This window comes from Hibiscus syriacus, unplaced genomic scaffold (genome assembly GCF_006381635.1).
Source record: "Hibiscus syriacus cultivar Baekdansim isolate YM2019G1 unplaced genomic scaffold, ASM638163v2 tig00111847_pilon, whole genome shotgun sequence".
Taxonomy (NCBI): Eukaryota; Viridiplantae; Streptophyta; class Magnoliopsida; order Malvales; family Malvaceae; genus Hibiscus; species Hibiscus syriacus.
The window spans coordinates 2,533,670-2,555,658 of record NW_024063200.1 but is presented as its reverse complement, the minus strand read 5'-3'; the positions used below and the strand labels follow the sequence as shown (position 1 = coordinate 2,555,658).

General features: G+C 33.1%; 1 long non-coding RNA gene across 1 annotated transcript; it reads right to left on the bottom strand.

Annotated features, from left to right (window-relative positions):
- Window positions 1-436: 436 nt before the first annotated feature.
- Window positions 437-19,163, bottom strand: LOC120172251. The gene is made up of 4 exons (XR_005520948.1): window positions 19,028-19,163; window positions 15,701-15,703; window positions 8,594-8,598; window positions 437-446 (listed from the first exon to the last, which is right to left on the bottom strand). It is a non-coding gene; the product is annotated as an uncharacterized LOC120172251 (long non-coding RNA).
- Window positions 19,164-21,989: the final 2,826 nt, after the last annotated feature.

Sequence of the window (21,989 nt, the reverse complement as noted above, 5' to 3'; positions counted from 1 at the left end):
GCTTCGGAGAGATATTCGTTGAATTCCAAGATATACTTCCATAGAATTTATCTTGTTTAAAAATGTTTTTCTTCTTTTGAAAATAACTTGACGAAGAAAAAATATGTGGTTTTTCATTATCAAATGAACTAAAATAATTCCTTTCTTTGGCTTCACAATTGGAGCAAATCACAACAATACGAATTTATCAAAAATCAACTGCTCTTTTAATCTTTGATAGCTGCAAATCTTTGACAAATATCAAGATTGAAAGGTTGTTTTTGAGGTTGGCTACCTAAATTCTAAGGTTTGTTTCATCGATTGGTCATAGCATGCCCCTCTTTCTGAGTTTGGCATTTTGATCGGAGGCAAACAAAATGGCACAACTAGCATAGTTAATTACTAGACTCTTTAGAACACTTCTATTTCAGTTCTCTGAAATCTTCCATTTGTTCAATCTTCGTAGACTTACCTAGTCAAGGTAGTGCAGAAATATAGGTCTAAAAATGAGATTTCTGAGTGCTCGTATGGAGTCGACTATAACAGGTGTTCCTCAACTCCCTTAGTCCATATTCTTCGAAACTTCTTATTTAGTAATTTTGATTTAATTTTCCATTGCTTGGCTAGCTGGATTCAGCTTTATTGTACATATATTTTTATAATTGCCTTTGTTGGGCTAGCTGAAGGATTCATGTCGTCACAAAGTCTCCGACTTGACAAACATAGTGGAGCATACACCGGATTGCCAAGTACCCGATCAATGTCATGGTTTGAATGCAATCTATTCATAAAGCCAGGGATTTCGAGTTTCCTCTATAACCAATTGATTTACCGGAATAGCTCAGCTTTATTATATACATATATAATATAATATTTTGGGTATACAGATTCCATTTCTTAAGCTTGCTGAGGAGAACCTGTTATAGTCTTAGTGTTTATTAAAGGTCATAAAATCTCCTCGTTAGAGTTCAATTTCCATGCAACTGACCTAAACTAGATTCATCTACTTGACCATTCCATATGAGAAGATCATGATCATCATTGAACATCATTAACAGAAGTAGAAACTAATTAGTTTTGCAATCTCATGTGCTAGTTGCCCCATTTTGTCTACTTCTAACACATACCTGAATGCCAAGATGATTGTCTATTCAAGCAAGAAACAAGCTAGCATGGTCTCTTCAAGAGAAGGGTATGGATTCTGGTGTAGGATTAGGATCAAGAGGTCCTTGTTTTGCAGGGTTCAATCTTGTCATTTGTCAAAGATTTACAACCTCAATTATTAAAATCTATTAATAAAAATGATATTCAAAGAATTCAAGATTAAAATTTGCTCATTGTTCATTTCCTAAGAATGAAGCATTTTATTGAAAATGTTCAAAAGTCAAGTGATTTACAAACATTTAAACATAAGAAGAACAAAAGAAAAACAAATTCAAACAAGATGTCATGCATGAGAATGCAACAAAATCTCCTGATGGATGCCCCGGCCGACTTCCGATCAGAATGCCCCATCACACATTGAATGTTAATGCCCCTGAATCGATCAGATCTTGGACCTTGCACTTCAATGTCCTACAATTCTCAGTGGTGTGCCCTGAGCTTCCAATGTGATAGCTACATATGGCGTTAATATCATGGCCTTCAGGATATGGAGCTTCTCTTGGTTTGGACCGAACTGGAGTCACCAGATTCATCTCAACTAGAGTTGGGAGAAAATCCTCATATGTCATTGGAATTGTACTGATGTGAGTCTTTTCATAAAATATCTTATGTGGTTTGGTCCTAAAATTAGCTAGATAAGATCCCTCAATGTTAATCTCAGCTCTTTCCTCATTATCGGTACGGCTAGTGCCTCTTATCTGGCTATTATTGGTTGCTCTTTCGATCATTTCTCCACACATGACGATGTTAGAGAAACTCTTGGTGGCAGCTCCTATCATGTAGTCGATATATGGAGACTTCAACGTATCAATGAATAGAGTGATGAACTCTCTTTCAGTAATTGGTGGATGTACTTGAGATGCGACATCCCTCTATCGTTGAGCATATTGTCAGAAGTTCTCACCAATCTTCATATTCTGTAGCGTTGTTCAATCAGGGGCCATATCGATCATGTGCTTGTATTGACTCAGAAAGGAACTAGCCAAATCTTTCCAAGAGTGGATTTAAGTACGTCTTAGTTGGTTGTACCACCTTGAAGCAGGTCCAATTAAACTGGCTTGGAAACAGTGAATCAACATCTGATCATTGTTTGTGTACCCAGTCATTCTTAGAATAAACATCGTGAGATGGGCATTAGGGCAACTGGTTTCACTGTATTTTTCAAAGTCGGACATCTTGAATTTGGGCGGAAGCACCAAGTTAGGAACTAGTACTAATTCTATTGCATCCATTCCGTAGTGAGAGCTCTATCCTCTCATTCCCTGGAATGTCTCTCTGCACCACTGTTTCAGATTCTCTGGGATCTCATTGTTGGCTCTCTTCATCTTATCAGAATTTGACATACTATGATTAGTATAGTGATCACGATGACCTAGCACAGTTACATGAGTTTTAGTGGAGGAGAAGTGTGATTGATGGCTAGAAATCTTGTGGGGAGAAATAATTATTTAGGGACTAGCATGGGCTATCACACATTCAGAGTTTCCTCTGGTCGAGGAAATCTTTTCTTTGCCTCTTTCTTGGTTGAGCCCAGCCAACTTTGCTACCATTTGATCCATTAGATCGCTTTGATTTTGCAAGATACGGTCCATGGTGGCTTTTTGTACCTGCTGCATTTTAACTTCCCACGCTGCTTGCATCTTTTGCAAACTCTCTTCCAGCTCTTTCTTCAGTTGCTCGAATTTTGCATCCATTCTCGGTATTGTGCGAATGCAGTTTCACAGTTAGAAACGCTTTCTTAAAGTTTCCCACAAGGTATGATTAATGCGTGTAAAAACACTTAAATGAATGTTATACAAAATGCAATGATGCAAATGCAAATACAAAAATGTTGATCCCAACGATGAATATCGTAGAATAATTTTCACCAGAAATAAAAACCTTCACATTACAAGACAGTCTAATTCGCAGACATGCCTTTACTTAGATTGAGTTTTAAATGGAACAATACTTCGTCTCAGATTTTCATCCTCGAAAATGATGTCCCTCAAACGTTCTGCGACCTAACTCGGTTGATGCCCCTGCGGTGCTGAAGTCAGTGTGTCGTTCCTTGATGACTGGCAATGAAATACTCGTAGATAAGAACCTACTACTGGATTACTCCTCAGCTCAGTGTATCATCGTCTTGAATGTTGCACGATCCTCGAGCATGTCTCCTTCTTGTACTATGAAATTCTTTCAGCCCTCGATGTATGTTTGTATATATGACTGCTTGATTGAAAATTTTTATCTCTCCTTGTGAAAATTTTCTCTTGAATATCCCCTTGTGGATCAACATTTTTGCATTATGTCATGACGATGCAATGCAAATGCAAAGAATGATGACAAAATGACACAAACAAATGAAAAGAAACAAGTTAGTGTACACAAACAAAAGAAAATAAATTAATTAGTCTGGTAAATAATTGATATAGATAAAAATGTTATTCAAAAATGAATATAACACCTACCCGACATGTTATCTACCCGAGCATGCTTTAAATAGATAATAATCCTACTCGTACATATTATCTACCCAAAATGAATAATTTCAAAAAATTGGTCCTAACCACATGATATCTAGTTCGCATGCTTTTATTCGAAAAGAAAACAAATTCTATGAACTTAAAGTAAAAGATAAGGGTTTAGAAATACTCCTCCTTTGTGTACACCTATTTTGGGTACCTACTGACGGACAGAGGTTCGGTATGACTATAACTAGGGTGACCGTTCTACGGTTCACTATATGCATGGTTTCGGCTCTAACAGGAAAAGGGTACTCGAATTGTCCTTGATGTCGGTGCCCCTTTTGGGCTGTCAGACCCTCGATCCTCACCCATTACAGGTTTCGAACGGAATTAGTTCAATTCAAGGGGATTCATTGCCTTATACCCATACGAGGAATAAATCCCTACGAAGGTATAAGATATGTATCCCATGGGTTAATTGCTAAAACTCATACGAAGAATAAATTCTTACGAGAGTAAAGCAATCACCCTAACTAATTCGGATCGAAGCTCCCTATCTAGAGCTCATGTTATGCAGATGCACGTGATGTGTGTAAGGAAGAGCGTACCTACCTTTGACGCAAAAGATGAACAAATAAAAACCCTCAACAAAAACATGGATAGAGCTGAATGCAAAAATTAAAATGTTAGTATGAAAAAAAAAAGAATGAAGCAATTAAAAACTTCAATAAAAAGATCATAGATTAACTAAAGACTCGAACTCATAAATTCGACCACAATGACAATGTGTAAGCGACCTACAGCCTGACTCTCTAAAAAAATCCCTAGCAGAGTCGCCAAGCAGTCATAACCATTTTTAGGTTAAAACAATTAAATATTATTTTAAAAAACGATTACGACTTTAATTTAGAAAATTAAGCGATTTTGGATTAATTTGAATTAAATTGAATAGAGTCACCATCGACCTTTGGATTAGGTAGGTCGAATACCTAAAAACTTCTTTTAAAACAATTTTAAGTAAAAATCATTTTTAAGACAAAAATGGCATGCGTTTACCAGAAATCACATTAAAATGGGTTCAGGAGTCGATTACGTATGGGGAATGATTAGCACCCCACAGTGCCCAAAAACTGATACTGGATCGCTTACACGTTGTCGTAAACGGCAGAACTTATAAATTTGAATATGAAATTAAAATGTAATCCATTTATTGAACATTGATTAATTTGCTTCGAAATAAATAAATAGAGAAAAATATTTAACTAGAAAAGAAATCTCAAAATTAGCAATCCTCCGTCGGAAAAGCTAACTCGAATATTTCTTATCATTTATTAGAATATTCCCTCCTTATTGATATTAAAAAAACATGAATCAAATATAAAAATGAAAATCGATTTTTGCATAAAATTAATCGCTATTTAAAAACATACATTACATTGTTCAACATGAAATAAAATGAATTAATTGACTAAAATGAAATCCATTCATTTCAAAACCCATTTTGTTAGAACATCGTGTCGGATTGTACCACTACGACCAAGTGATACTTTCCATGCCCGTTCTACAAATTCGCATTCTTGAAAATATTCGGATAATAAAATAAAGAATCAAAATAATGAATAAATAAAAATAATATGAAATGAAATGAAATATAAATATAAATATATATAATATATATATAGTAATACATATACATATATAGTAAAGTGCAAATGTAATTAACATACTTATTTTATTTATATATATACATAGTTGATATAAAATTTGATAAACTTTGTATAATGGAATATGTATATACAATATAGTATACTATAAAGGACTAAAATGAAATCATAGAATCAATGGAGACTACAATATCAACAAAAGAAACTAAACATATTTGATTTATAAAAGGATCAAAATAATATTAATGTTAACTTGAGTGATTAAACAATAATATGGACAATGATCAGGGTAATAATCAACACATTAAGCTATGTAGGTCCTAAAAGCATAAATAAACCATGAATAATATGAAGAACTAAAATGATATGAAATAGAAATTCGTAATGACGATCAATAATTCTACCTAAAGGTATGTATACCAACACAGTGATCGAAATGTAAACAACATAAATTAAAAAAAAAACACTAATTATAAAGAAAATAAAGTTACATTCAGTGACTGAAATAAAAGGTTTGCAAATATTAAAACTAGAGTCAAACATAACCAAAAATGGTACAATACATAGCATGGTGATTTAAATAAAAATGAGAAAGAATGAGTGCTCAAAAAGAAAAAAAATAAAATTACATTTAATGGTTAAAAAATAAATATTACACAGCATAGGGGATTAAACATGTAATTGTCCCAAACAATGAAATTACAAACTGGTCCCCCTCGAAACTACGTCGTTTCGTGGGAGATATATAACCCTAGGCCCAAAGCTTTCTTATCTCATATTTCTCATTTGCTTCCTTTTACAAAAACCAGAGAAGAGAGAAAGGAAGGGATTCTCTCAACTCCCTCATCGGGAAGAGAAGAAATGGCCGCTGCCAGCAGAGCTCACGGCGTCCAACGGCGACGAAAGAGCGGAAAACACCTTAAAAGCTCCCTCTCTCTACCCTCAACCCAAAAACCACCCCCACCTAACCTAAAACCGACCCTAAACCCTTAGATCTAAGGTATACCTTTCGAGAAAAGAAGAAACCGGTGACCTTCCTCCTCTCGATGACTCCTCCGATCAAGTTACGGTCTCATCTCTCTCTATTTCCCTCTTGTTTTTTTGTTTGTTTGGTTCGAGTAGTTCTCTTTTTTTTGTTGTTTTTTTTCGTTCCTTCCTCTGATCCTGAATGCCCTCTTCTCTCTTTCTTTTTCTTTTTATGTTGCATGTGTTGATATCTTCTCTGCTGATTTGGTGATGGATTAATTGATAGATAGACTCTTCTGATTCCTCGAGATTTCTTGTGTACTTGCTTGATTTTATTTGATTTTTTTAATCGGGTTTTCTCTTTGATTTCCATGACTGATGTGGTCTCGGTCATTGTTGGTGATAACGACGGCAGAGACGGTCGGAAGGGAGGCTCGGCTTGGTGGCTCGAGAACTCGACGATGGCTTGGTGATCGGCTCGTCGGCTGGAGAGTGTGGCAATGAAGCAGCTGCTGGATGATATGCTTAGGGTTAAAACCCTAATCTGGGTTACTTGTGGGCCATTTATCTTCCTCTAGATCTAACGGCTGGTGTTAAAGGCGGCTAGGGAGAATAAGGTGAAACCCTAGCTGAGTTGGGTCCTTTGTTTGGCCCAGTCTAAGTGGGTTGGGTAGACTAGGTCTTGGGCTTGTAATCTGTGCTGCCCATTAAGCCTGCAAAAAATGTAAATACATATTAAATAATAATAATAATAATAATAATAATAAATATAAATAATATAAAAATGATAATAATAATAATAAATTAAAACAGAAAAGACCCGGAAAAAAACGGGTGTCTACACATAGTATATATTATTTATAATTATACATAATATATAAGTATAAGTTTTATAATTCATATATAATTTATATATAAATTATATAATTTATATATAAATTATATAATTTATATAATTTATATTAATAAATTATGTAGTTTATATATAGTTCAATAGTTCATATATAAACTATATAGTTTATACATAATATATATATAGTTTATATATAGTATATAATAATATAAATATAAACTATATAATTTATATATAGTTTATATTAATAAAATATATATCTTATATATATCTTATATTATATATATATATTATAATTGTTTCAATTTTTTCTCAACTTTTGAATGAATACAATTTAGTTCATTTTACATATTTTCTTCACATTTTATAATTACTTCGATTTGATCCCTTTGTGTTGTTTAATTTATTTAAAAAAAAATTTGTAATTTCATATTTGTTCAGTTAAGTCATTAAAATTATATTTGCATATGAAATTGGCTCATACTTATTACTAATTTACATTTTTAATTGGTTAATAACTTTTAAATAGGTATAATTTAGTACTTTTTTGTATTAATTTCAATCTCACATTTTAAAATTATTTTGATTTGGTCCCTCATCAACGCGTGTTGTTTAATTACTTAATTTTTTACTTGTAATTTCATATTTGTTCAATTTAGTTCTTAATTTTTTATTTTCATAAAATTGATCCATGATTATTTATATTCTAAGTAATTTACTCTAAATCATATACAATTACAAATTGTAATTCAACGTTCGTGAAAGATGAAAATAATTAATCCAAAAATAAAAATTGATCCGATTTGAACTCAATCTGTATCTGATAGAGATCCGACCCAAATTTTATCTACTAATGAAGTGACTCGATTTGAACGAGATCCGCCTAAAGTCCATCCGAATATGAATTAATTTGGTTTTTAATTGCTCCGGACCTGAACTGTTTTGACTTGAACTAACATCGATCCAAATTGAAAGTAACTCGACCTGAACTTGAACTGTACTTGGTTTCAAAGCAACCTGAAAATGACCCGATCTGATTTGACCTGGACCCGACCTGATCAGAGTCGAAGCATCAAATTCAGCCACTTTTATATATTTTGATTGTCATGGATTTTTCTTTTGTCATTGATCTTTCATATAAAACTTTGTTTTTGGTTCATGATTGTTGAGATCTTTCATCACCTGTATGTGTGTTGTTATGTCACTTTGTAATCTCTTAGCATTTGGAGTTGTAGACACTCATTTTTGTTCGGCTCTTTATTTATTTATTTATTTATTATTATTATTATTATTAACAATATTTTTTTACATTTTGCAGGCTACACTTGAAGCCCAATTATAAACATTGTACCAGGTTCAACATTAGACCCGATCTAGGCCCCGATACAGTTGTTCAGTCCAAGCCCGAGAGTGAAGCCTGTTGTTGAGCCCAAAACCCATTTAGGGTTTCCCATACTACACCAGCCATCCCGTGACCATCCCAACTACTGCAACTCACCACGTCCACCATGCCTTGCTACACCAACTCAACACCACCACCATGCCTCACCCATGCTCAGCAGGTAACCAAACAATCAGCAACAATTTTTTAATGTAAATGGGTTATAAAAACCAACAAAAAATAGTGTAAACGAGGGACCCCCCCCCCCCCCGATTTCTTCGGTTCTAAAAAAACAGATTGTAAACTCTCATTTCCCATTACTTTTTCATTGAAAATAGACAACCAATAGCATTTCAAGGTATTTTCACATTTTATGCATATTTTTTAGCAACCAATTCTTATTTTCCAAGTAAAAGAAAAAATAAGGGAGAATATAAATAGTTAGTTTACCTTGCCTGGTTCGAGTTTCCCATTGGAGGGACTTTTTCGTCGTCTGAATGAGGTAGCCGAAGGGTTGAAGGCGTTTAGTCGTGTAGAGGGAGGTTTTATCTAGGTTTATTGGGTTTCATTTTCGGGTTAGGATAGAAAAGAGAGAGTTTGGTTTGGTTTTAAGCCGGGTTAGGGTTAATCGACAACTTAGACCATCGTTTGGCCTTCTTTGGTCGCGTTGGGGGACAGTTGTTGTTAGAGTGGCCAACGGTGAGCGGCAGTCGACGTTATATGCATTTTAGGGTTAATTACATAATAGGTCCATTTTATTTAGCCGTGTATATGCATTTTAGCCACTGGTTTGGGCTGTTTTGATATTTTGTTCAAATTTATGGATCTAATTTGATATTTCCCCTTATTAAATTTGTTTAGAAAATGCTCAGGTTTCAAATAGGGTGAATCACTTTTTAGTCCCTCATAGTTAGCCGCATATTTATGTTTTGGTCACCAATTTCATCTTCTATCTATTAGTTTCGATTTAAGCTACATGTTTTGTTTAGTTTTATTTCGGTCACTTGTCATGTTGTTATTTATTTATTTCAAATTGTTCTATTCGTTTTTATTATTTTTATTAAGGTCACTATTTTAGTTATAATTTGCTTGCTTTTTATTTTTATTTCATTTTGGTCCATACTTCTTTTTTATTTATTATATTTTGAAATTAACATGCAAATTTCATTTTATTTTAATTTAATCACCTGTTTGCATTGTTATTTATTCGAGATTGGTCATTTTTTCTTTATTTTGTTTCATTTTAGTCATTAACCAATGATGTTTTCTTTATTTATTCATGAATTTGGCTATTGTTTTTTATTTTAGTGCATTTTAGTCCCTATTTGTTGTTGAGCTGTGTATTGATTAATTACTGATTTTATTTGGCAATTTATGCTCTGAATCATTTTGGTCCCTTATGCCTACTGAATTAATATGTATATTTAGTCATGATGTATGATTTTTTCCTTTTTCTCATTTTAATTATTTTCCTTTATACCAAGTTGCATGATTGGTCGCATATGTAGATGTTATTTTTGGCTTTCTTTTTTTGTGTGATTGAGTATTTATTTATTTATTTATTTATTTTAATGTTAATCATTATTTGTATATATGATATGGTTTATAACAATTTTATTAATATCTTTCCATTTTTAATGAAAATATTATTAAGTATTTTTATTACTATTATATGTGTTTGACTTTGCTATATCATGTATATGTATATTTACTTAGAATTTATCAACCTTGAATGCTTGTATAATGTTCACCTTTATGTATTTCTCATATTTGTTTTAATTTATTTTATGAAATGTTCTTTTGTCAATATTATGTGTATGTCTTATTTGATATTAAAGTTTTTTAGTGGTTTATTCGAACATTTTCAAGAACATCAATTTGTAGAATGGGCGGCGAAAGCATTGCTTCATAGAAGTAGTGCGATTCGATACGACATTCGAACAAAATGTGAACTTGAAATAAATCAATTTTATTTTGTTAATTAATTCATTTTTGTTTTAAGCCAAACAACGCAATTTATGTTTCTCTAAATATCAACTTATTTTATTTTATACAAACGTCGAGGTTCAATTTATATTCGATTTGTGTTTTTTAAAAATCAAGGAGGGAATATTCTTTTAAGAAAAAAAAAAGAAGAGATAGCATTCCTTTAGAAGATGAGCGAATCTCGATGTTTCTTATTGAATTAAAGGATTTTCCTTAATAAACAATTCGAAACAAATTAATCAATCTTCAATAACTGAATCATATTTTAACTTTATGTTCAATTTATGATTTCCACCATTACGACAATGTATAAGCGATTAAGTACCAATTTTTGGGAGCTATGAGGGTGCTTATCCTTCCCCACATGTAACCGACTGCCGAACCCACTAAATTGAATCTTTAATAACGCAGACCGATTTTTTATCTAAAAAACAATTTTTCTTAAAATTATTTTAAAAGACGTTTTTAGGTATTCAACCTTCATAACATAAAGGTCGATGACGACTCCCATTCAATTTAATTCAAATTAATTTAAAATCTCCAATTTTTCAAATCAAAGTCATAATTGTTTTTTTAACTTATTTTTTTAAAAAAAATGGTTATGACAGCTTGGAGACTCTGATGGGGAATTATTTTAGAGAGTCAGACTGTAAGTCGCTTATACATTGTCGTAGTAGTGGAAATTATGGATTTGAGTCTATAGTTAGCTTATGATCCATTTATTGAAGTTTTTTAATTTCTTCCTTTTTATTTGGATACTAATATTTTAATCTTTGTTTTCAGGTGTGTTCAAATTTCTATTGAGAATTTTTACTTTTCCATTTTTTGAGTCAAAGGTTTGTATGTTCCTCCTCACACACATCACATGCATTTGTATGACATAAGCTCTAGACCCGAACTTCGTTCCAAATAAGTCAAGGTGAATACTTTACTCTCGTAAGAATTTATTCTTCGTATTAGTTTTAGCAAATAACCCCTGGGATAAATGCCTTATACCTTTTTCGGGATTTATTCCTCGTATGGGTAGAAGGAAGTGAATCCCCTCGAATTGAACTCGTTCCGTTCGAAACCTGTAATGGGTAAGGATCGAGGGTTTGGCAGCCCAAGGGGAGCACCAACATCAAGGACAATTCGAGTACCATTCCCTTATAGAGCTAAAACCATGCTTATAGTGAACCGTAAAACGGTCACCCTATGTATAGTCATACCCAACCTATGTCCGTCAGTAGGTGCCAAAATAAGTGTACACGAAGGAGGAATGGCTCTAAACCTTTACCTTTTACTTTAAGTTCATAGATTATATTTATTCTTTTCTTTTCCTTTGTTTGTCCCATTTTTCATCCTTTTTGCACTGCATAACATAATGCGAAAGTGTTGATCCACAAGGGGATATTCGAGAGAATATTTTCACAAGAAGAGGTAAAAGTTTTCAATCAAGCAGTCGCGTATGCAGACATTCATAAAAGGCTAAAAGAAGTTCAGAGAGTCCAATAATGAAACTTGCTCGAAGATCGTGCAACATTGAAGACTGGAATGATGATCCACTGATCTGTGGGGTAATCCAGTAGTAGAGTCTTATTTACGATCATTTTATCGCTAGTCATCAAGGAGCGACAGACTGACTTCAGCACCGCAAGGATATTAATGGAGTTAGGTTACGAAACGCTTGAGGGACATCATTTTTGAAGACGAAGGTTCAAGATGAATCAGTGATCCATTTCAAGCTCAACATCTAAGTGAAAGCATGTCTGTAAAATGGACTATCTTGTATTGTGAAGGCTTTTATCGCTGGTGAAAATTGTTCTATGATATTCATCCTTGGGATCAATCTTTTTACATTTGCATCTGCATCTTTGCATCTGCATTTCATTTTTAAGCATTTTCAAATGCATCATTCAAGCAAACATGGAATTAATATGTGGTGGATTCGATGGAAGTGGTTCTGATCACGTGACACCACATTAAGAATATAAACAAGATTCTAACAATTAAAGGAAGAAGCTGAAATCAGTTCGGTGGGAGCCTATTCAGATGGTCGTAAGGCTGAGCTTTCCAGGATTATACGAGAAAAGAGTTCCCATATCCTGAGGTCTATGATGTTGATCCCGTATGCAGTTATCACATAGAAGTTTCGGACATTCCATTGAGAATTATGGTGCATTGAAGCAAGGTCCAGAACCTGATTGTTTCAGGGGCATGGACATTCAAAGAATGTTGGGGCATTCTGATCAAGAGTAAGTTGTGGTATCCATCAGGAATTTTGTTGCATTCTCATTAGAAGCATTTCATCTTGTTTGAACTTGTTTTTCTTCTTACGTTTAAATGTTTGTAAGTAACTTTACGTTCGAACATTTTAAATAAAATGATTCCTTATGAGGTAATAAGCAATGAGCAAATTTTAATCTTGAAATTCTTTGAATATCAACTCAATTAAAAGCTCTTTAATAATTAAGGTTGTAAATCTTTGACAAATGACAAGATTGAACCATGCAAAACAAGAACCCCTAATCCTACTCCAGACGATACACCAAAATACATACGATTCTCTTGCAGGGACCGATCTAGTTTTCTCCTTCCTGTAGAGTCAATCAAGGGCTTGTCATTCAAGTAGGTGTCAAGAGCGGACAAAGTGGGGCATCTGGCGCATGAAATTGCAAAGCTAATTGGTTTTTACTTCTGTTGATGAGGTTCAATGATGATCATGATCTTCACAGATGGAATGGTCGAGTAGGTGAATCTAGTTTAGGTTAGTTGCTTGGGAATTGAACTCCAACGATGAGATTTTCTGACCTTCAACAAACACCGAGACTATAACATGTTCTTCTTGACAAGCTTAAGAAATTGAATCTGTATACCCAAAATATAATTATATGTATACAATAAAGCTGAGCTATTCCGCTAAAACAATTGGTTATAGAGGAAACTAAAAAGCCATGACTTTATGAATAGATTACATTCAAATCATGACATTAATCGGGTACTTAGCATTTCGGTGTTTGCTCCACTGTGATTGTCAAGTCGAAGACTTTATGATTACATGAATCCTTTAGCTAGCCAAATAAAGGGAATTATAAAAATATATGTACAATAAAGCTGAATGCAGCTAGCCAACACATGAAAAATTAAATTAAATTTACTAAGTAAGGAGTCTAGGTGAATATGGACTAAGGGAGTTGAGGAACACCTGTAATAGTCGAATTCACACGAGCACTCAGAAATCTCATTTTTAAACTGATATTTATACACTTCCTTGGCTAGAGGAGTCTATAAAGCTTGAAAAAATGGAAGATTTTAGAGAACTGAAATAGAAGTGCTCAAAAAAGTCTAGCAATCGATTATGCTAGTTGCATCATTTTATCTTCCCCTAATCAAAATGTCAAACCAAGAAAGATGGGCATGTCATAATTTTCACAATGATCAAAGATGAATCAATAAAACAAACCTCAAAATGTAGATATCCAACCTCAAAACCAACTTGTCGATCTTGATATTTGTCAAAGATTTGCAGTGATAAAAGATTAAAATAGCAGTTGATTCTTTTGATATCCAATGAACTCCTGTTTTATGATTTGTTTCAATTGTGAAACTTAGAAGGAGACAATATTTTTTCAAAATTCTTTTATTTGATATTTTTTTCAAAATTTTGAAAATTAAAAAAAAAAGGAAAACATTTTCAAACAAGATAATCTCTCTGTAAGCATATCTTGGAATTCAATAAATATCTCTCTGAAGCTCATGATCGAATATGGGGCAAGGGAAGCCAAATTTTTGGGGCAAAATTTGATGGGGCAAAGAAAACAAAGTGTCTCAAGTCGAAGCTTGCAAGAGTACACCCTGGTGGAAAATGAAGACAACTTAATCAGGGATAGAATGAAGACTGCTCATGCAACCATTCTCCTTCCAGATCGAGAAAACATACATCAACATATACATACATGTTATATGAGTTTGCATCTTTGTATCATACATTCATCATCACGCGCAATAAAGAGTTCAATTTTCCTTCTCATGAGGATACTGTTAAAAAATTTCACTTGAAATCTTGTCTTTCTTAAAGACATTTTCCCCTCTCATGAGGATAAATTCCAAAATTCATCAAATTAAAGTCATAAAATAAACTTCATCTTGGCATCTATCGTAACATCCAAGATAATCATTCATAAACGCATCATTTATTGATCTTTCAGGAAATAGAAGTTTGAAAATGACTAGATGTCTCTAACCTGAAGAAACAATGTCATCCACAGATTTGACATCCTAAATTGAACGATCAGATCTTCTAAAGGCAGCTAGATCTTCTCAACATGCAGGAGCAGACTGTTTGTGGCCTTTGAAATTGTTTCTCTCGAAACAAAGTTTCGTCTCGCTAGAGACAGTTTTCCTTGAAACAAAATTGATAACATTTGAGATTGTTTTTCTTAAAAACAAATTTCAACTCACTTGAGACAGTCTTCCTTAAGACACAAATATTTGAGATTGTTTTTCTTTAAAACAAATTTGATCTCACTTGAGACAATTTCCCCTAAAAATACAAATTTTGAAATTGTTTCACTTGAAACAAAATTTATCTCACTTGAGATTGTTTTTAAAACAAATTTCGTCTCACTTGAAACAATTTTTCTTCAAAACACAAAATTTGGAAATTGTTTCACTTGAAACAAAATTGATAAAACCTTTAAGATTTTTTCTCTTGAAACAAGTTTTGTCTCTCTTGAGACAGTTTCTCTTGAAACATAAAAACATTGAGATTGTTTCCCTTGAAACAAAGTTGTGTTTCGCTTGAGACAGTTTCTCTTGAAACATAAAAAAACCTTTGAGATTGTTTCTCTCAAAACAAAGTTTTGTCTCTCTTGAGACAGTTTCTCTTGAAACAAAATTGATAAATCGTTGAGATTGTTTCTCTTGAAACAAGTTGTGTCTTGCTTGAGACAGTTTCTCTTGAAACATAAAAAAAACCTTTGAGATTGTTTCTCTCGAAACAAAGTTTTGTCTCTCTTGAGACAATTTCTCTTGAAACATAAAACCTTTGAGATTGTTTCTCTTGAAACAAGTTTTTTCTATCTTGAGGCAGTTTCTCTTGAAACATAAAAACATTGAGATTGTTTCCCTTGAAACAAAGTTTTGTATCGCTTGAGACAATTTATCTTAAAGCAAGTTATCCCTAAAGATGGCTAGACGTCCTCATCACGTAGGAACCGTGTCATCCACCGATCAGATCTCCTCATCACGTAGGAGTCATGTCATCCTTAGATAGTCAGACTTCCTCATCGCATAGGAACTATGTTATCTTAGGTATCCCTAAACACGACCATAACTCTTCATCGCGGATGAGTAGCATCGTCCTTAATTATCAAATTTCAAAGCCAAAAAGGAGAACCAGACAAAAACTTGTTGTCTTATCGTCTTTGCCCTATTCTTGTTAACACAATAATGTGCAAAGAGGAGCATTTGTAGACACCTGTTTTTGTTCAGGTCTTTAATATTATTATTATTATTTACAAAATTTGTTTACATTTTGCAGGCTACACTTGAAGCCCAATTACAAACCCAGTACTAGGCCCAACAACAAACCCGATCCAGGCCCAATACAGTTGTTCAGTCCACGCCCGAGAGTGAAGTATGTTGTTGAGCCTAAAACTCATTTAGGGTTTTTCATCTTGCACCAACCATCCCGTGACCATCCCAACAACTGCAACTCACCACGTCCACCATGTGTTGCTACACCAACTCAATGCCACCACCACGCCTCACCCATGCTCAGCAGGTCACCAAACAATCAGCAATAATTTTTTAATGTAAATGGATTATAAAACCCAAAAAAAATCAGTGTAAAGGAGAGACCCCCCGATTTCTTCAATTAAAAAAAACATATTGTAAACTCTCATTCCCCATTACTCTTTCATTGGAAATAGACAACCAAAAGCATTTTAAGGTATTTTCACATTTTATGCATATTTTTCAGCAACCAATTCTTATTTTCCAAGTAAAAAAAATAAGGGAGAATATAAATAGTTAGTTTACCTTGCCTAGTTTGAGCTTCCCATTGGAGGGACTCGTTCGTTGTCTGAATGAGGTAGCTGAAGGGTTGAAGGCGTTTGGCCGTGTAGATAGAGGTTTTATCTAGATTCATTGGGTTTCATTTTCGGGTTACGATAGAAAAGAGAGAGTTTGGTTTGGTTTTAAGTCGGGTTAGGGTCAATCAACCACTTAGACCGTCGTTTGGCCTTCTTTGGTCACGGTTGGGGGACAGTTGTGGTTAGAGTGGCCACCAGTGAACGGCAGCCGACGTTGGTCTTTGAGGGTGCCGCCGGCCACACAAGGCAGATGGGGGAGAAAGAGATCACTTAAAAAAGGGTGTTAATTTATGTTAGTTTAAGTTTTAGGTTATTATATATTAGATTTCGGGTTAATTACCTAATAGGTCCCTTTTATTTAGCCACGTATTTGCATTTTAGCCACTGGTTTGGCCTGTTATGATCTTTAGATCGAATTTATGGATCTAATTTGATATTCCCCTTATTTATTTTGTTTGAAAATTCTTAGGTTTAAAATAGGGTGAATCGGTTTTTAGTCCCTCATAATTAGCCACATATTTATATTTTGGTCACCAATTTCATCTTTTATATATTATTTTCGATTTAAGCTACATGTTTTGTTTTGTTTTATTTTATTTCGATCACTTGTCATGTTGTTATTTATTTATTTTGAATTGTTCTATTGGTTTTTATTATTTTTATTTAGGTCACTATTTTAGTCATAATTAGCTTGTTTTTTTTATTTCATTTTGGTCCATAATTCTTTTTTTTATTTATTGTATTTTGAAATTAACATGCAAATTCCATTTTATTTTAATTTAATCACCTGTTTGCATTGTTATTTATTCGAGATTGGTTACTGTTTCTTTATTTTGTTTCATTTTAGTCATTAACCAATGTTGTTTTCATTATTTATTCATGAATTTGGCTATTGTTTCTTTTACTGCATTTTAGTCCCTATTTGTTGTTGATCTGTGTATTGGTTAATTACTGATTTTATTTGGCAATTTATGCTCTGAATCATTTTGGTCCCTTTTGCCTACTGAATTAATATGTATATTTAGTCATGATGTATGATTTTTTTTTTCTTCTTCTCATTTTAATTATTTTCCTTTATACCAAGTTGCATGATTGGTCGCATATGTAGATGTTATTTTTGGCTTTCTTTTTTTGTGTGATTCATCATTTATTTATTTATTTATTTTAATGCTAATCGTTATTTGAATATATGATATGGTTTATAACAATTTTATTAATATCTTTACATTTTTAATGAAAATATTATTAAGTATTTTTATTACTATTATATGGGTTTGACTTTGCTATATCATGTATATGTGTATTTACTTGGTACTTATAAACCTTGAATGCTTGTATAATGTTCACCTTTATGTATTTATCATATTTGTTTTAATTTGTTTTATGAAATGTTTTTTTGTCAATATTATGTGTATGTCTTGTTTGATATTAAGTTTTTTAGTGGTTTATTCGAACATTTACGAGAAAATTATTTTTGTAGAATGGGCGTGGAAAGCATTGTTTGATCAAAGTAGTGCGATCCGATACGACATTCAATTAAAATGTGAACTTAAAATAAATCGATTTTATTTTATTAATTAATTCATTTTTATTTTAAGTCAAACAACACAATGCATGTTTCTCTAAATATTAACTTATTTTATTTTATACAAATGTCGACGTTCAATTTATATTCGATTTGTGTTTTTTAAAATCGAGGAGAGAATATTCTTTTAATAAAGAAATAAGAAGAGATAGTCTTCCCGTAAGAGGATGAGCGAATCTCGATGTTTCTTTTTGAATTAAAGGATTTTCCCTATTAAACAATTCGAAACAAATTTATCAATGTTCAATAATTGAATCATATTTTAGCTTTATGTTCGATTTATGATCTCCACCATTACAACAACGTATAAGCGATTAAGTACCATTTTTTGGCGCTGTGGGGGTGTTTATCCTTCCTCACACGTAACTGACTCCCGAACCCACTAAATTGGATCTTTGATAACACAGACCGATTTTTTGTCTAAAAAACGATTTTTCTTAAAATAGTTTTAAAAGACATTTTTAGGTATTCAGCCTACATAACATAAAGGTTGATGATGACTCTCATTCAATTTAATTCAAATTAATTTTAAAATCACCAATTTTTCAAATCAAAGTCATAATTGTTTTTTTAAAAAATGGTTATGACAGGAGTGGTAACACTAATCTTGACCACGTTTATATCCTGTCGCTGCTCTGTCCGATATGCCGGGAATGGAGAATTTAGAGTACAAGGAACTAAATACCCTCTTTCTCATGGTCTTTGTCACACTGGAAGTATAATTTGCTCATGGATATTGACATTTGATTCATTTTGGCTTCATGGATTTCAGGCAACTGCATATATTTTGGACAACAATGTGTTTTTGCTAAGAATAAGTGCCAACAGAAGCATACTGGCTCGGTAAGTTTACATTATCTATACCAGCAGATGTCCTGCATCTTTTTACCGTGTTTTATTGCCGGTAAACTCGACATGGAATCGATACGAGTTCTTGAATACTTGGATAAATCTTGACAACAATGGATGATCCTCATTGATGGATTGATGATTGTTTCTTCATGTTGATACACACTCTTGGCTCTGAAATCTCTGCAGGGATGAGAACATACAAGGTAAAGACCAATATAGAATTTAAAAGACAAAAAGGAAAATGGCGGAGTAAAGGACCATGAGTTAATGATTCTGTGGCTCGCAAGAATCCTATACAAGGGCCACAGACACCGTATACTGCAAGTCCTAGCAAGGAAGAAAACAGAGTTTTTGATACGAGTGAGACCTTTCCTGCATCGGATGCGCCGGAGCTGGTTGTATTTGTTCATGAGAGTGATTTTCAGTCAATCAAGGATATTTTCATTGATGGATGCATCTGTGATTAAAACAATTGATGACAACAGCCATTTATGCGAGGTCTCTTCAAATAGTGAAGCAACATTCATATTTCTGAATCATATTTCAATACCAATAGTAGCCTTGAGGAATTTATGCAAGGTTCAAGGTGTCAACAACCTCATAAAACCGATGACTTACTGGGGGCTGAAGATACCACGCTGAGAGGCCTAACAGGTTCAAGTCAAAGAATTGTTAATGACATTGCTCAAAGCGACTGTGGTTCCTTTGCAGCAAATCATCTTTCAGGGAAGATACCATATGCCGGTAGTGTTTCTCTGCTGTCAAGTAGTAGCACTGCCAGTTCTCATTCTTTTGCTTTTCCCATACAACATGTTCCCTCTACGTGTTGTGCTTTTCTCAGTTATCCCGAAAATACATAAATGGCTGATTGTTTGGCGTTTAACGAAACAGATTGACATCAGAATGGGATGGCAGCCCAGTAAGACAATTCAATTTTCACGAGTGTACTATGCAGGATTCCAAAAACATCATGCTTGGTGTGATATTAACTGACGAATTTATCACTGGTGCTTTTCAGTTGTCATACAAAGTGTTCTTTTACCTTCCAACATTATCATTCAGCAAGTTGGGTGCAAAATACAAATAAGACAAAGATTGTCTGTTGCATCTTTGTACTGCCAATGACTGCTACATTTCTCATCTGCTGTTCCAGATCTGCAAGACAAGTTTTACCTGAGAATCATTAATGTCCTTGATTTTATTCATGGGTTTGATTACCCAAGTTCGACTTTAAGTGGATCATACTCGAGGTTTTCATCAATGGTGCTTTTGAAAGTCCATTTGTCCAAACGTTCCAAAATTTTGAAAAATTGTTTGAGTTCGATTTATTAAACTAAAGTTTTTCATTCTAAAAAGGAATTGTGATTCGAGAAGTCGTCACTAATTTTTTTATTAGGGTGTGTGATTGAACATCCAAAATAATTGTCATTTTAATAAAATTTAATTGTTAAAAATTATCAAAACAACATCTTCAGGTTTGTGTGTCAGCAAATTGAGTTCAAAAGTCAATTATACGAGAGAAAGATTAGCATCCACATTGCCCTAAAACCGATACCTAATCAATTGGTTGTTGTCTTTACAAGAAAATTTATGAATTTATATTTAATTTAATTAAAATTCTTTTTTAAACAACCAGAAAAATTAGCAACCCTATTCCCATATGTAATGAGGTACGGGGAGGTAGGGTAGTAGGTTGCCCCCAACACCAGGTTGAGAGCAGCTTCCGTGGAAGACCTCCATTATAAATTGCCCTCAGTGGGACTCGATCCCACGACCACAAGATTAAGAGCCTTGCGCTCTACCAACTGAACTAGACGGACAATTTTTAATTTGATAATCCCAATAAAGCATGACAATATCTTACTATTTCCAATTTTTAAATAAGAAAAGTCTTTATGCTTCGAACATATGAAACAACCATTTTCCAATGTAAATCGAAATATCAAATTATTAGAGTTTCTATAGTAATTTTTGTATTTTAGTCACTATCGAGTATACTTGAGAGAAATAGATATGATGAATGTACAAGCACTATAAAAATTTAAGCGAAACTAATTCAGAGTTCACCAGTCCTTTAGAGTTAATAAAGAATGTTTAAGTGAGACTCAACTAAATCTAGTAGCTCTCCTCTCCCATCCGCTTTTCTTTCTTTACAATTGGTCATTTTTTATAAATTAAATGAACTGTTTCTTCTTTGATTTTATTTAGCGGGAGATAACACTGGCTTTGACGCTTATTGTCAATCATCGGTTGTTTTTTATCTTTATTTTTTTTATTTTTTAATAAGAATAATTTTATCCTTGTGACACGTTTATCTCTACCTTTGTGGCATATTTTTCTGTCTTTTGGTAGTTTTTCAGTCGTTTGGTTGATATTTTTGTTTATCTTTTCATCTCAGGGTTGGATTCGACATCGTCACGACTGATCAAGATGAAACTTATTTGTTATCATGTCGAACTTCCCTGCTTTGGACGCTAGGATTGATTTGGATAGGCATTTTGAGTTCCTGGATAGTTTTCTTATGTCTCTTGACTCTGATTTGCGATTTGTCAGGGGTCTTTAAATCACAAATAAGATATGTTCCTATTTTTATTTTGTTCGAGCATTTGGTTAGGTTTTTTAACCTTCTACTTCTCTGGTCCTTGTATAAACTAGGTGGCTTGTTTTTGTGTCAATGATTATAAAAAAATGTCCTAATTATAATTTAGTTTACTTTTATGTTTGTAAATATTCATTGTAATTCTGAATATTTTTTATTTTTAATAAAACTAGTGATTTTTTATAATAAAAGATAAAGAATGTTTAAATATTAAAAAATATGAGAAAAAGTCTTTGGAATAGAAACAAATTTTTCTACATCGGTTTAAATATAAGAACAAATCATTTTCCCCTCGGTTGTGTAAATTTTACGAAATCATCAATTTTAAGTGACACTAAATAAGATATCACTTTTATTCTATATGATTGGGTCGGGTCCTCGAACTATAAGATAATCTTTTGCGACAATATAAAACAAAAGAAATATTACCCTTAATCAA